This window comes from Ailuropoda melanoleuca, chromosome 9 (genome assembly GCF_002007445.2).
Source record: "Ailuropoda melanoleuca isolate Jingjing chromosome 9, ASM200744v2, whole genome shotgun sequence".
Taxonomy (NCBI): domain Eukaryota; kingdom Metazoa; phylum Chordata; class Mammalia; order Carnivora; family Ursidae; genus Ailuropoda; species Ailuropoda melanoleuca.
The window spans coordinates 52107701-52123550 of NC_048226.1; positions in this window are offsets into that span (position 1 = coordinate 52107701).

Below are 15850 nucleotides of genomic sequence, written 5' to 3' on the forward strand. Positions count from 1 at the left end.
GAGGCTTCTGAGAAAAGTAGCTACCAAACATCAGTTCTTAAGATTCAGCCAAAAAATAAGGGAGGAACAGAACATTCTATAGTGACTAGCAAAGGCTGAAGAAAGAGGTACTGTGCAAAGCAGCAAGGTGTGAAGCCAATACCAGTGTTTCTCACCGAGGGTAATTGTAAGGATTAAATGATTTAACGTGAAGTGCTTAGAACAGTAACTGTCACACAGTAAAACGTTCATAAAACGTACTTGATGATGACGGTACTACAAATTCTGTCATTCAGACTGGACCAGAACATATATTATTCTCTAGAAAGAGTGGTTAAAGATGACCACCCATTAATCAATGAGTAGGAACTAAATATTGATATCAGACCCTACTGTGAATATATTCTTAATAGTTTGCAATATATAGATATGAAGAGTGAAGCGTATACAGTTCTTATCTCCATGAGTTGAGACATCTTGAAAAATACTTAGCTGCTTCAAGTTAAAAAACACAAACAATAAAAACCAGCAAACGAACCTCATATTAGTTTCCCAGGGCAGCTGAAATGAAGTGCCACAGACAGGATGGTTGAAAGAACAGAAATGTACCACGTCACATTTCTAGAGCCTACAAGTCTGAGATCAGGGTGTTGGTAGTGGTTGTTCTTTCTGAGGGCCACGAAGAAAGGATCTGTTCTAGGTCTTTCGCCTTGGCTTGTAGATGGCCATCTTCTCCCTGTACGTATCTGTGTTCAAATATCCTGTTCTTATAGAACATCGGTCATATTGGATTAGGGTCCACCCTAGTGATCTTCTTTTAACTTGATTACCTCAGTAAAAGAACCAGGGGTTAGGACTTCTACATACGAATTTTGGGAGGGACACAATTCAACCCATAACAACCTCTCTTCACTCTCCTTGCAAGGTCTTGTTTTATTTACAAACTTTCAGATTGGGATTGAGGGTCCCTAATGAGCAGGCTTAGAATAGAACCCACACACACACACACACACCCACACACACACACACGACAAAGATGGTCAAAACCTGCTTCTTCCACAAATTGCTTTAGTAATAAAGCTTTTGTTTGTTTGTTTTTTGAGTGTGTGGGAGAGGTGAAATTGGCAATGTGAGCAATATAAAGGAGTAAATTATCTTGTCCTTACCCTAGAAGGGCTTACACTCACAGGACACATAAGGAATAAATGTGTGGGGGAAAAATGAAATAACAGCACAGAAATGTCCACTAGCTGAATTGAATTCAGCTGAGAGTGTGACCAAATTTAATGAGTAATGTTTTGGGTACAGCACAGAGGAGGTGCTCAATAAATCACTCTCATTACTACCTCACTGCTACTAACCTGGCGTGCTTCCAGAGAGACGTCATATGAGATAAGTGAGAAGGGGCCGTAAGCAGAAAGAATGGCCAGTACAATAAACCTAGTAGGGCAGATTTGTCTGGAGTCAGTTCTTTTGTTTATAATCTTAAATAATGGGTACAAAGTGGTCAATCATCTTCACTTTTATTAAGTCTTCCTTTTTGTTATTCTTATTTTCCTTGGCTCATTTTGTATCTTTTAATATTGTCATATTACTATACATCATTTTGTAAGTTCTTTCAAATAGCGTTTGGAACAAGATGACATATAAATACAATAAAATGCTCTGAAGGGATTGTCCTGCTGTATTTTGTTCGCCATAAGGAAAATACTTTTATAAGTCAAGCCAGCTTTCAAAAGCTTGGAACTATAAACAAGAAATATGAGCTAAGGAAAGGTCAAATAATGGATAAAACCAAATCATGTAATTTGGATAAGATATGTGTGTGTGTGTGTGTGTGTGTGTGTGTGTGTGTGTGCTTATGAGGGAGTAGAATGTGTCAATTTACTTGATCGTAGGTTTAACAGGAGAAAAGGTCGCAGACCCATGGCGGCATGCACTTCATGTAATAAACTAAGAAACAGAAGTGAATAATAGTGATTTATGGGATTTCTCTTGATTCTGACATCTCATTATTTTTATACAGAAAGAGCACTTCTGGTGCATGGCTCTGGCATTATGTTTCCTCATCTTGCTCTGAAATATTATACGTACTGCAATGAGCCATCTCATTTTATAGTTTTCTGATTTCTATCAGGAAAATAATGTACTATTTTCAGTTGTGTTTCTGAAAGTATGGAAAGGAATGGCATAAATATGAAATCTAAGGCTCAAAATTGACTTCTTACACATTACGTACACACACACATACACACACAAGTACACACAAACCATTTCACTGATTGGTATATGCAGTTTTAAAAGAAATAACAAAATTAAAATGATGAGGCTTTATTCTTCCTTTTTAACTGAATTGTTTTTTTTTACAACAAAACTTTAATTATACTTTTGCACGGGATGATTACTTAAGAACTAGAGAACAGAGCTTCATCCGTAGCGAGATATTACTGTGGTTCTCCTCATTGCCTATCAGTTTCTTGTTTAATATAGAACTCTTATCATAAGTGATACAAGGCGCAGAATTTTAAGTAGGTTGGAGAAAGTTTGTTGTATGTGGCAAAAATCTGTGGCCTGTATGTTATAATTTGGCTATAAACTCGTCATAGGGTTATGACTCCGACCTCTAGTCTACCGTTTCAGGATAGTAGTGGTGTAGTCAGATTGGACCTGGGATTAACTCTTTACTTTGACACTCAGTTGGAAAGAGGTACTTTAACTTTCTAAGCCTCGGTTTTTCCATCTGTAAAATGAAGATGGTGATGTCCATTTTATAAGACCTTGAGGAGAATAAAATGAGTTAATGTATGTGATAAATGTTAGGCGTTACCTCTCATAGCACTTTCCAAGAATAGTTCGAAGGTTAATTGAAATTAAAGCGTTTAAAAATAAGAATTATTGAAAACTATACTTCAAGGGAAAAGTGGTGATTTGACTGCCAATGCTTCCTCCAGGTAAACATCTTTGACTTCAGAGCTTCTGCTTGAGGGTTGTCGGTAAAGAAGTGCTCACCATCGGCCGGCGTAGTTGGCTCTACGCTGAACTGTTTGAAGTACTACCACATTTGCTATGTCATTTCATGAATAAAATACTGACATGCTGCCTCTAAACTCACATTGGAAAAGGAGATCACGTTATTGCAATACAAGGCTGTGGACTTTAACCTTGCAATGTCTATGGTTCACATGGCAAGGAAAATATGGCAACACCATGATATCTAAACGAAATATTGCATGCCTGGGAGTTCATCCTTTATAAAACAGATGGTTCTTTGTTGAAAACAGAATATGATTATGGTGTTTGCATGCAAAAATTTTATACTGTCTAATTATAGGAATCAAACTAGTTGTAAGTGTTCTGGAGTGCAAAGCTTCTTCAAATCCTAGGGAAATTTCCTACTCTTGACTCTATACAGTTGATAAAAATGAGACAGAGGTGAAAGATCACTTTAATGAATGCCATTATGATGCCTAGATCTATGAAACAAGACTGTGTGCAAGTTCAAACACATGACCCATTGCTAGTGTAGCCTGTGGACCTGGCTTCAATATATACTGTTGAGCCAAAAAGCGTAACTGATGCTATGTTTACTAGGCTCTTTCAATTTAAGCGTTCATCTTTATTAATATTGCCTTGACATTTATCATTGCATTGGAACTGGAAGTGGAACACTTCTTTAAACTTTAACAGATGTGAGGAAAGAATGACTATCTTGGTTTTAGAGAGAGTATGGAGATCAAGTAGATTAGTAAAATCATGGGGGAGAAAAGGGAAAATGGGGAAATATCTGAGTAAGGTAAATTTAGTTGATGAATGAAAATAAATATCCTCTCTCTCAGTGACTTTCAACTGGGGTAATTTTGGCCAGGGGCGTTTGGAAATGTCTAGAGATATTTTTGGTTGACACAGCCCGTGGACAGGTGCTATTGGCATGTAGTGACCAGAGGCCAGCGATGCTGCTAAACCTCCCTGCGACGCACAGGACAGCCTCTCACAGCGAAGAATGACCTGGCCCCAAATGTCAATAGTGTGGGACCTGGGCACCCTGCAATCTGAAAGTCTGAATTACATCCCCTTATATACATTTTGTGAATAGTTTTATCTATAAAAGTCGGACTTGTAATAAAGCAATTTTTATATTTTATCAGCATCATTCCTGTAGGATTCTACTCAGAATGTATAATTTAAAAAATAGGTACTTTCTTAATGTTATGTAAAAATAAGATTTTCACTGTGGTAAAACCTATCCTGAACAAATAGTAACCTCAGACCTGTCTTTCCCTAAATATAGCAGAAGAGCAAAAATATGCAGACACCAAATTTGTAAATACCTTAAGCCCATTTACAGCCCTGCGGATTCTATGACCGCTCTGGGCAATAGCAGAAAAACCCAATCAATATGGGACACAGAGGTAATGGTAATTTAAGCTGTAAATATCGGGACAGTAGTAAAGACAGCTGAAGTGAGTGCAAAAGGAGAAGTGGCTGGGAGCTGGAGCAAATCAGCTTAGCCTGGGGGAATTAAGGCTTCTGAGTTAAAAACAGGAAAAGTAACACCGGAAACAGAACTGAAAGGAAATTAACCATATTCAGGCCTTAGACTGTTGACCTCAGAATTCTCATGTTTGGTTAGTTATTACTATGCAACCATAAAATCTCTGTGCCATTCAACAATAAGTGCTTATTTTCCATGGGTCAGCTTGCTGATGGGAGTTGGCTGATCTAGGCCCGACTGGATGGCTTTGCTTTAAGCCTCAGGCTTGGCTATGGTTGGCTCCACTTGTCTTTATTCTGGGGCAAACAGGTAGGCAGAAGAATCTCTTTTCATGGCAACGGCAGAGACACAGGAAGGTAAACCCACAAGTCCATTTCAAGCTCTTGCCGATGGCATGTCTGCTAACAGCCCATTGGTCAAAGCAAGTCATGGGGCAGCCCAAATTCTAAAGACAGGGAAGACTACTCCTATGGAGGTAGAAAGGGGAATGAATGAATATTTTTCAACAATAATGTAGGTTTCTGCTTCATCTATAATTGAACCCAGTTTTTTGAAGCAATAAAGTTTTTATTTATTCAACTGCAATATCCTACTTTTAAATCTCAGAAAGAAAGGATGGTCCAGGTAATGAGTAATGGAGTTGGATTCCCAGGTCTGAATATTATTCCCCCTTTCTCCCACTGATCGAGAAGCTGAGCACATCGGTTTTTCTGCAGTCTCATCTCTCCCATCTGCTACATGTAGATAACATTTGCTCTTGACTTACTATTGTATGTCTTCCAAGAAGCAAGGTGACTCAAATTCGCTAGAAAACCTTCAGTGGAAGGCAGTAATGAAGGACTCATCATGATTTAATTGTTTAGCCTCGATAATTTTTCTGCATTTCCTTTGATGTTATTTCGAATATTTTCAGAATGGAGAAAAAAATTTGTCCGGACAAGCATATGATGCTTTTCCTCATCTCTCACTCCAAAGGATACTATTTTGAATTTGTTTAGCATTTTAGTAAACCTATTAGCCTTTCACCCTAGACTTAGCAAATGGGTCTAATGGTTTAATTCTGTTCCCTGTGGAATCTAAAACCACATCATAAACTGCATCATGTTAAACATCAATTATAATGTGTTTTCACACCAAATTCAGTTAGGATAATGAAAATATAGAAAATAGGCACTGGTGGGGCGCCTGGGTGGCACAGCGGTTAAGCGTCTGCCTTCGGCTCAGGGCGTGATCCCGGCGTTGTGGGATCGAGCCCCGCATCAGGCTCCTCTGCTATGAGCCTGCTTCTTCCTCTCCCACTCCCCCTGCTTGTGTTCCCTCTCTCGCTGGCTGTCTCTATCTCTGCCAAATAAATAAATAAAATCTTAAAAAAAAAAAAAAGAAAAGAAAATAGGCACTGGAGAAAACCAAAGAAATTTGTCAGTCTTGGTGCTTGCTAATTTTTGTGTAGCTGAGTTAACTCTTGTTGATGGAAATGGTATATAACAACAAAGGGGCTAAAACAATAACTGAATTTTTAAAAATATCCACTTAAAATAATCTTGTTCTCTTTCCTGTATGAGATTGCCACCTATATCCTTTATTTAATCTGTGACAAGTCTTAAGTACTATTGGTTTCTCCATGTGCTGTAATGTTCACAGTTTGGAATTAAAAGGAGTATCTCAGAAAGAAGGATCTCAGTTTCTGAAAAGAAAGCCTAGTTGTAAAAGTAAAAGTAAAAGTAAAAGTCAATCTGCTTTTCTGTTGCCTCATTTCATTTCCTGAATCAATCCTGAAAAGCAGGAAACATATTAATGGCCTCAGCAGGTTACTCTAAGGGGAGAAAAAAAAAGTTAGACTTTGTTTCCTCTACTCCCCACACAGGTGTCATTATTGCTAGGAATGGGCATTACATTACAGCCTTGTGCCTGACCTGCTGTCTACCACCTGGATAGCATGCCTCACCTCCACACTTCCCGCCACACACATCGAAGCGAAGATAGTGCCTACCTTGTGCCTGACCTCGCCTTCTGCTTGCTGTCTAGCACCTGAACATCAAGGTCCTCCCAAGGGATTTCATCATCATGGATGTCCCTATCTCATGGGAGATCCCAGTCCCTTTGTTCTGCTACCTAACTGACCTTAGAAAGATTTATCTTATAACCAGGTTTATTTCTTCCACTTTCTTGTATCGGATCAAGGATTTCTTTCCAGTCCAATTTCCAATATTGTTGAGATAGCAGAGGACATTATCTGGTGAAGGCATTAAAGTTTCTGATGAGCAGTAACTTTAAGGAAAGGAAAACTGTGGATGCAAATTTCAACATTTCCCACAGTAGTTATTGGATAAAAACATCATTTTATTAGAAGTCTTAAATAAAACATTGGTTAAGTGAGCCTTTATTGTTTTGTGAGATGGAAGTGGGTGGGAGGGAACAGATAATGGCTAGTGATAATATGACATCCGCTCTGTTGATTTATAGTGGCCTGTCATCAAAAGATATTACTTTGTATTTCTTGTCTACTAAATAGGAGACAAGAAAAAGCTTGAACAGAGAGCTATTACTTACATTACAAAAACCCCTGATTTTCTGGTTTTCTATTTGAACTGGAGTAATAGTTTGTTATTTTACTAAATAATATTCACCAATAATACATTGTACACAGTACTCTCTTGCATTTCTACTTCTTTTAGTTATCTGTGGTTTTATTTTATCTTTCATTTATAATGATATTTACTTCCACTAGTAATGGATATTTGACTGTCCACTTTTCCTTGATTTGACTTACTGAGGGTTTCTCTTTTCATTCACTTCACTCTATAAATATTTTGAGCACCTGTGTTAAGTGATTGATTCTGAATTTTGTCGGTTTTCTACTCATGAGTTTTTGGCTTTATCTTTATTTACCCTGTTTGCTGCTTTCCTTGAACTTCATATCTTATTAATGTGTTCTGCTTTATATTACTTTGTTTGATTATGAATCCTTTTATGCTTCTTTAATGAAAATGTTAATTTCTACATTTTTTTAAACAATAGTAGCAGTTAATGTTATAAATTTTTGTCTGAATATGTTTAGAGATGCAATCGACATATTGTTCATTTAGTCTTTATTACACATTCCTCTTTTTTAATAGTGGGCCCACACAACCTTTAATGAGTAGGAACTTAGGACCCTACAGTCCCAACTGATTAGACAAGGATGGGAATCTTATTCAACTGGACCAATCATATTTTTCTCACCTTGAAGATCACATTTGGAAAAGTGACTCCAGTCAGTGTCTGCTAGACTCCAACTGGGATTTAAGAAAAAGTCAGAATTGGAATGATCACGTTTAACCCATGATCAACTGGAACAAAAAAAAGCTGGGCTGCAGGTAAGCTTATGCACAAAGAGAGGAAGAACCAAGAGACTATGCGAGGTGAGACAGAAAAATAGAGAAAAAGGTCACTTTGTTTCTTGTAAGATTTCCTGTTCCTTCTATAGTTTGGCTTCTCTTCTAGATTTTTGTTCCCATCTTACTTAAGCGAGCCAATTAGTTTATGATTCCTAACACAGTAGTTCTTTCATTTTATTTTAAAATAATGTAGTCATTTTATTTTCATTATTTTAAACTTAAAAAAATTTTTTAAAATGGTGTTTGGTTCACATGTTAGCCTGTGGGAAAACTAGCCAATTAGTTCATCTATCTGTGCTACAGTTTATCTGGTAACAGTAACTTGAGTTTTCAGTAAAGTTTCTGGATTTCTCTGCTCCTTTCAATAACACTCATGATCATTTTAATGAAATGAAGTAAGGTGTTTAAATGGAAATCACATGTATTAGTTTCCTTTTGCTGCTATAACAAATAAATGTGACCCTGGTGGCTGAAAACAACACAAATTTATTGTCTCACATTTTTGTAGGTCAGAAAACTGAAATGGGTTTTATGGACTAAAATCAAGGTGTTGGCAAGGACTCGTTTCTTCTGGAGGTTCTATGTATACTTACTTGTTTTTTATAGCCTCTCAAGTCCACTTACATTCATTCCTTGGCTGTGGTCCTTTCGTTCATCTTCAAAGCACATCACTCTGAGCTTTGCTTTCATCATCACTTCTCTTTTCTGCTTCTGAGCTTCCTTCTTTCTCTTACAAGGATCCTTGTGATTGCATTAGACCCATACAAATAAACCAGGATAATTTCCTCATTTTATAATCCTTAACTTAATCACATCTGCAAAGTCTCTTTTAGCATTTAAGGTAACATATTCTCTGGTTCTGGGGATTATAACGTGGATATCTTTGAGTGGCCTTTACTCAACCTATCTAAGGACATTAGATTGGGGCAATTTATTCAATGTCAATGCTGTAACTTATTAATCTTCAGCAAGTTACTTAAATTCAGTGTGCTTCAGTTTCTATATCTGTATAGTAAGAGACTTATATTAATCACTTTTTACAAACTCTTTTCTTGGGCTTAAATTCTTTTTCTAGGCTACCATGAATTAACACATAAAGTAACACTAAACTGCCAGCATAATTTTGAAGATGGTTATTTTTTCTCAAGAATATTTTACTAATTTTAACTACTAGGTTTCCTAATTTCAGGCAAGCATTTAAACGTTCCTTCTCATTTAACAGGAACAGCATTCTGCTTCACTCTATATAATCATTTTGTACTTTCTTAACGACAGTGCTCCTCATTCTTACTCAATACTTCCTTTCCTTTCTAATGCTTTTCCTGTTCCTTCCCACTTCTACTACCCTACCTCCTAATTCTCTCAGCTAAAAAAATTCACTTAGTTGACCAACTGATAGATGGTGTCTTTTAAGGAAGCTTATTTTAAATAAACATCCCATTGTTTTTTCCATTACCACTAGCTGTTCTCTAGTCCCTACCCACCCACGGCACCAAGGGGACATGAGTCAGATAACAACTTTTTATTTATATTTTTTAAGTAATTAAAAAAACCACTGGGTGAAAACATAGATAGCAATGGTTAAAATGTAACATTAAGGAGTTAGCATGCTAAGTTTTTATTAACAATTATAAGATTTTCTCATAGTGAGTCTATTAGATTAGCCAGTCTACTATCCAGTACCAAGGGAAAGGGGAAATAAAGCAGGCACATTTCAGGGGAGACGGGTTGTAAAATATTCAGACAAGAACAATTGGGAAAGGATGTTACAATGGAAAAACTTAGGAGGGAGCTTTAGAATCAAAAGAGGGTCTGACTACCAAGAGGCTGGCTATGGTGTCTGAATAAATATCCTTCACTGCCCCATCTTGCTTAGAGTTGCTGGGAACATTACATTATCCATGGTTTCCCAGGGAATGTCTATGAGGAAGGGCCACCATACAGACCTCTGATTTTCCTATTTAACTTTAAATGTTAACTAGATAATCATAATCAACAAATCAGACAACCTAGAAAAAATGGATAAATTTCTAGAAACACAAAACCTACCAAGACTGAGTCATGAAGATATAGAAAATCTGAACAGACTAATTATTAGTAAGGCGATTGAGTCAGTAATCAAAAACCGCCCAAAAAACAAGGATCCTAAACTGAATAGTTTGTTAATTCTACCAAACACTTAAAAAAGAATTAATACCAATTCTTCTCAAACTATTCAAAAAAATTGAAAAGAACACTTCCAAGCTCATTTTTCAAGACCATCATTACCCTGGCACTAAAATCAGACAAGGACATTATAAGAAAATGGAATTATAGGATGAACATGGATGCAAAAATTTTCAACAAAATATTAGCAAATTAAATTCAACAGTACACTAAAGAAATAACATACCATGATCAAGTGGGATTTATTTCAGGAAAGCAAGGATGATTTAACATCCACAAATTAATGTGATCTATCACATTACAAAACAAAAGATAAAAATCTGATCATCTAAATAGTTGCAGAAAAAGCATTTGACAAAATTCAACGTCTGTTCATGATAAAAACCCTCAACAAACTGCATATAAAGGGTACATACCTCAGCATAATAAATTCTATATATGACAGACCCACAGCTAACACCATATTCAATATTAAAAAGCTGAAAGCCTTTCCTCTAAGATCAGCAACAAGACAAGGATGCCCACTCTCATAACTTTTATCTAATATACTACAGGAAGTCCTAACCAGAACAATTAGGTAAGATAAAGAAATAAAAGTCATCCAATCTATTTCTACTTGCAGATGATGTGATATTGTATATATATATATAAAAAAAACTCTAACGATTCCACCAAGGAACTTTTAGAACTAATAAACTAATACTAATAAATTCAGTAAGTTGCAGGATACAAAATCAATATACAAAAAAAATCTGTTGCATTTTTATATGGTAAAAAGAAGCTATTAGAACGAGAAATTAAGAAAACAATCCCATTTACAATTGTATCACAAAAAATGAATACCTAGGAATAAATTTACCCAAGGCGGTGAAAGATCTGTACATTAAAAACTATAAGACACTGATGAAAGCAATTGCAGAAGACACAAATAAATGGAAAGATACCATATACTCATGGACCAGAAGAACTGAAATGTACTTACTACCAAATGTACTTTGGTACCCAAATGAAAATGTACTTACTACCTAAAGCAATCTACAGATTCAATGCAATTCCTGTCAAAATTCCAATGGCATTTTTCACAGAAATAGAACAAACAATCCTAAAATTTGTGTGGAACCACAAAAGACCATGAATAGCCAAAGCAGTCTTGGAAAGAAGAACAAAGGTGGAAGCATCACACTTCCTGATTTCAAACTATATTTAGAAAATTGTAGGAGCACCTGGGTGGCTCAGCCAGTTAAGCATCTGCCTTCAGCTCAGGTCGTGATCCCAGGGTCCTGGGATGGAGTCATACATTGGGCTCCTTGCTCAGCAAGGAGCCTGCTTCTCCCTCTGCCTGCTACTTCCCCTGCTTGTGATCTCTCCCTCACTCTCTCTCTCTCTGACAAATAAATAAATAAATAAAGTCTAAAAAAATAAAAAATGGCCAGAGAAACTGAATATACATTTTTCCAAAGAAGACATACAAACGTTCAACGGGTACATGAGAAGATGCTCCACATCACGAATTATCAGGGAAATGCAAATCAAAACCACAATATTACCTCACTGCTGTTAGAACGGCTATTATCAAAGTCAAGTGATGACAAGGGTTAGATGGGTGTGGAGAAAAGGGAACCCTTGTGCACTGTTGGTGGGAATGTAAGTTGGCACTGCCATTATGGAAAACACTATGAAGTTTCCTTAAAAAATTAACAAAATAGAACTACCATATGATGCAACAATCTCGCCTCATATATCTAAAGGAAATGAAAATAGGATATTGAAGAAATATCTACACTCCCATATTCGTTGCAGCAGTATTTACAATAGCCAAAATATAGAAACAACCTAAGTACCCATCAATGGATGAATGAACAAAGAAGATGGTACATATGCATACGTATTTATAGACCTAAAAAAGAAGGGAAGCCTGCAGTTTTCAACAACTTGGATGAACTTTTAGGGCATAATGTGAAGTGGAATAAGCCAGACAGAGAAAGACAAATATGGTATCACTTACATGTGGAATCCAAAAAAAATAAATAAAAGCAAAAAGAGAAGTCAAACTCATAGACACAGATAATAGAAAACTGGTTTCCAGGGTGGAGTGGAAATAGGGAGAGGTTGGTGAAAGTGTATAAACTTTCAGCCATAAGATGAATAAAGTTTGAGGATTTCATGTAAAATATGGTAACAATAGTTGATAACACTGTATAATTGAAATCTGTTAACAGAGTAGAATCTAAATGTTCCTACTGAAAAAAAAAGAGAACTATGTGAGGGGATGGGTGTGTTAATTAACTTGATTGGGGTAGTCTTTCTATAATGCATATGTGTATCAAATCACTATAATGTATACTTTAAATATCTTATAATTTTTTATGTCAGTTATTTCTCAATAAAGCTAAAATTTAAAAAAATTATCAAGCTTATAAGAGTAGTTTGAACTTTTATATATTTACTATTTTTGCTTCTAATTTAGCAGTTTCCCAGCTCTGTCAAATCACAGTGCCCTTTCATCAAAAGATAGTACTTGAGATAATGCTAAGTGAAATAAGTCAAGCAGAGAAAGACAATTATCATATAATTTCTCTCATCTATGGAACATAAGAACTAGGAAGATTGGTAGGGGAAGAAAGGGATAAAGAAAGGGGGGTAATCAGAAGGGGGAATGAAGCATGAGAGACTATGGAACCTGAGAAACAAACTGAGGGCTTCAGAGGGGAGGAGGGTGGGGGAATGGGATAGACTGGTGATGGGTAGTAAGGAGGGCACATATTGCATGGTGCACTGGGTGTTATAAGCAACTAATGAAATCATCGAACTTTACATCAGAAACCAGGGATGTACTGTATGGTGACTAACATAATAAAAAAACATTAAAAAAAAAAAAGATAGTACTTGGTAGAGCCAATGTATCTGAATCAGTTACACCCTCTCATCTTTCTTTTAGATTAGTCTTTTTCCCTCACAAATCTTTATTGAAAGTGATTTTCTTCAGCTGCTTGAAAATGTTACCATCGTGAACATGTTAACATAGAATATATCATCTGGACTATGAACCAGGAAGAAATCCAGGCTATATTTACTGTTGTTACTCAATATGGCTGTCCTGTTCACTGCTCTTGAAAAGAGCAGTGAGAATATTCATTCTAAACAGCAAGAATTTATGGTTCAATCAAAGGAAGATATAATTAAGAAACTTAAGCAACAACATTCTGAAAATAAGCTAAAAAGTTTAAGGTACACAGGCATAGATATTTTCAGCTGCTATTTCTCCAGAAATGTGTCGGTTCCTGAAAAGTTTCTGTAGCCACTGAGAGACTGAAATGTCTGATCCTCGTTGCCCAACTGCAAACAACTCACAGGTGGCCTTCTCCTTTGGAAGAAATTCAAGCCATACTCCAGCATGAGAAAACTATTCCCACAACTATAAGGATGCTACTTCACAGCTGTAATGGCCACAACTAATTCTTCCAAGGAAATTATGTTTTTATGGAGAAATTAAGGCAAAAAAAATTTTTTAAAGAAAATCGTGAAGAACTTGACAAGATTTACATAGTCAGTTAATTCTGAAATGTGGTTACAACCAGGTTCATTGTTCTCTCTTGACTACCTTTATGACCAGAAGTTTCTACTGAGTCTAATTTTTAAGGCATGCAAATTACAGGAGGCTTCAGAATGCCAATAATAGCATGCTGGGGTTAATTATTGACTCAGAAGGGAGAATGTCAACTACTGAATCATCAACATATCTCTTGCCACACCTGGGGTTTTCTCTGGATGACTTCCATCCAAGTGTTGACAAAACTTGACCTTGGATAGTTGCTAAGATTTGTTGGGACTATGGCCAAAGGTGTTTACGTGCCAGTAGGACAGGCTCCATATTCATTAGCCAGGTTATTCTGGTCCACATATGGCAAGAAAAGTACCTTCTGAGTTTTCCACATTAATGCTGATTGAAAGCTTCTAGACAAAAAGACTCTTATTGCTGTAATCCCTTGCAGTGCCCTAATTCTATCCTGATGTAAACCTTAGTGTGTAGCTAAGTTGAAAGACCAAAGCTCAGTGATGGGTCACCTAGGAAGGATAAGCATGCCCATTTATTAAAATTAGAATACAGGCCCACAACCAGAATACTACATTTATACCTTCTGAATGGTCTTGGCAACAATCCTAGTGGGGTGGGGGAGTGCGTTCTGTTCCAATTGAATTAACTGGAGCCAAAAGTACATTTCTGACCCCAGCTGTGCTCCTGATTTGTCTGGGGAAAGACACTTAACCTAGAGTCTCCCAATTCTCCTTGGAACATAAAATCATTAAGTAACTGACCTTGAAGGTTATTGTGAGGAATGATGACATTTTAAGAAAGCTTGTCTTTGGGAGAAAGGGTGCTTCACAACAGTCTCAAGGCCTTGGTGCTTCCACAAGGGGTGGTAAATAAAATAAAGAGAGTGGAATAACAGTCATAAAAAGGGCATTATAGAAAAAGGCTAAATAATCTTGTCTAGCCTGTTAAAACCTTTTCTTGCTGCTATTATCTATAATTTCTAGGTCAATTATGCTAACGTTAACCCAGGGCCTAACTCAGTTAAGGAAAGAATACAGGAAGATTTGTATTGACATGATGTCAAGAGAAGGGTGGCATGGGTATGAAAATGGCCCATCATGCCTCCATTTGGATATAATAACTTGCTTTGGTACAAGCTTCTAATAGGGCCTAATGGTTAACCATATCCCTGTGGAGTGAAACCTGTGTCTCACTAGATCACAAATCCCAGAGATAACCAGTTTCACAAAATGTTGATAGCAAACTTTTAACAATTCTCTGGAAAGTATCCTTTGAAAGAGTTTAGAAAATTGGTCAACATTAAAATAAAATTTATGCTTTCTGCATGCCACGTCAGGAGAAGGCTCTTTAGACTTAATCATATATTATTGTCAGGTCATAAAGCAAATTCAATAAGATGAACAGAAAATTTCTAATATAAAAAAATAAGATGTATTAATTTTTAAAAATTAACATATGAATAAATTGTCCTGCCCCATTTTTTGTCCATAAAGTCTTCATAACTCAGGAACAAAGATTTACTCCTTAATTCCCCCCTCCCCTGTCCATGATGACACATTCTCTTAAACTCAGGTATGTGGGTCTCAACACAAATAAATTTCCCTCCACATAGAAAACTATGTGGAGAAAGTAAAGAATTTTTCCCCAAGAACTGGAAGTATGAGACTGGGAGTAGGACAACTAGGCCCTTCCTTTTGGAATTTCTCTGTCTTCCTTTCTAGGGGGCCCAGCACTGGTTGAACTTAATCTGAATAGGCATAAGTTTTTGTTGAATCTTGTGTAAGGGGAAGGGATGAGCAGCTTTCCTTGCTATGTCAACACCTGACAAAGTAGTATGTGAAGTATGCACTCCTAACTGCAATTGTTAAGCTTGGCCTCCATGCTCAGAGTGAACGCCCACCTCCGAGTGTCTGGGTGCTGCGGTTGGGGAGATAGCTCTTTGCTCACACCTCGCTCTAAGAGGTAAAGGTGGGTAACATTTGGGTGGACAATCCCTACACCCCCTTAGCAACATTATAACTAGTTTTTCCAACCTCTTTCTCTCCCCATTTCCTAGCACTATCTGGCAACTGAGAAGATGTATTTCCAAGATGTCTAAGCTCCATTCTCTGATATCTCCGATTCCCCAAACCTGCACAGGTGTGTTTAGCCTCTTTGTTATTGGCTGCAAATTTTCTTCTTGGGTGCAATTTACCATGAACTGTCCATTTCCCATCTAAGCAAAGCACAAAGATGTGTACAAGTACAAAATAGTAAAAGTTATTGAAGCAGAAGATGAAT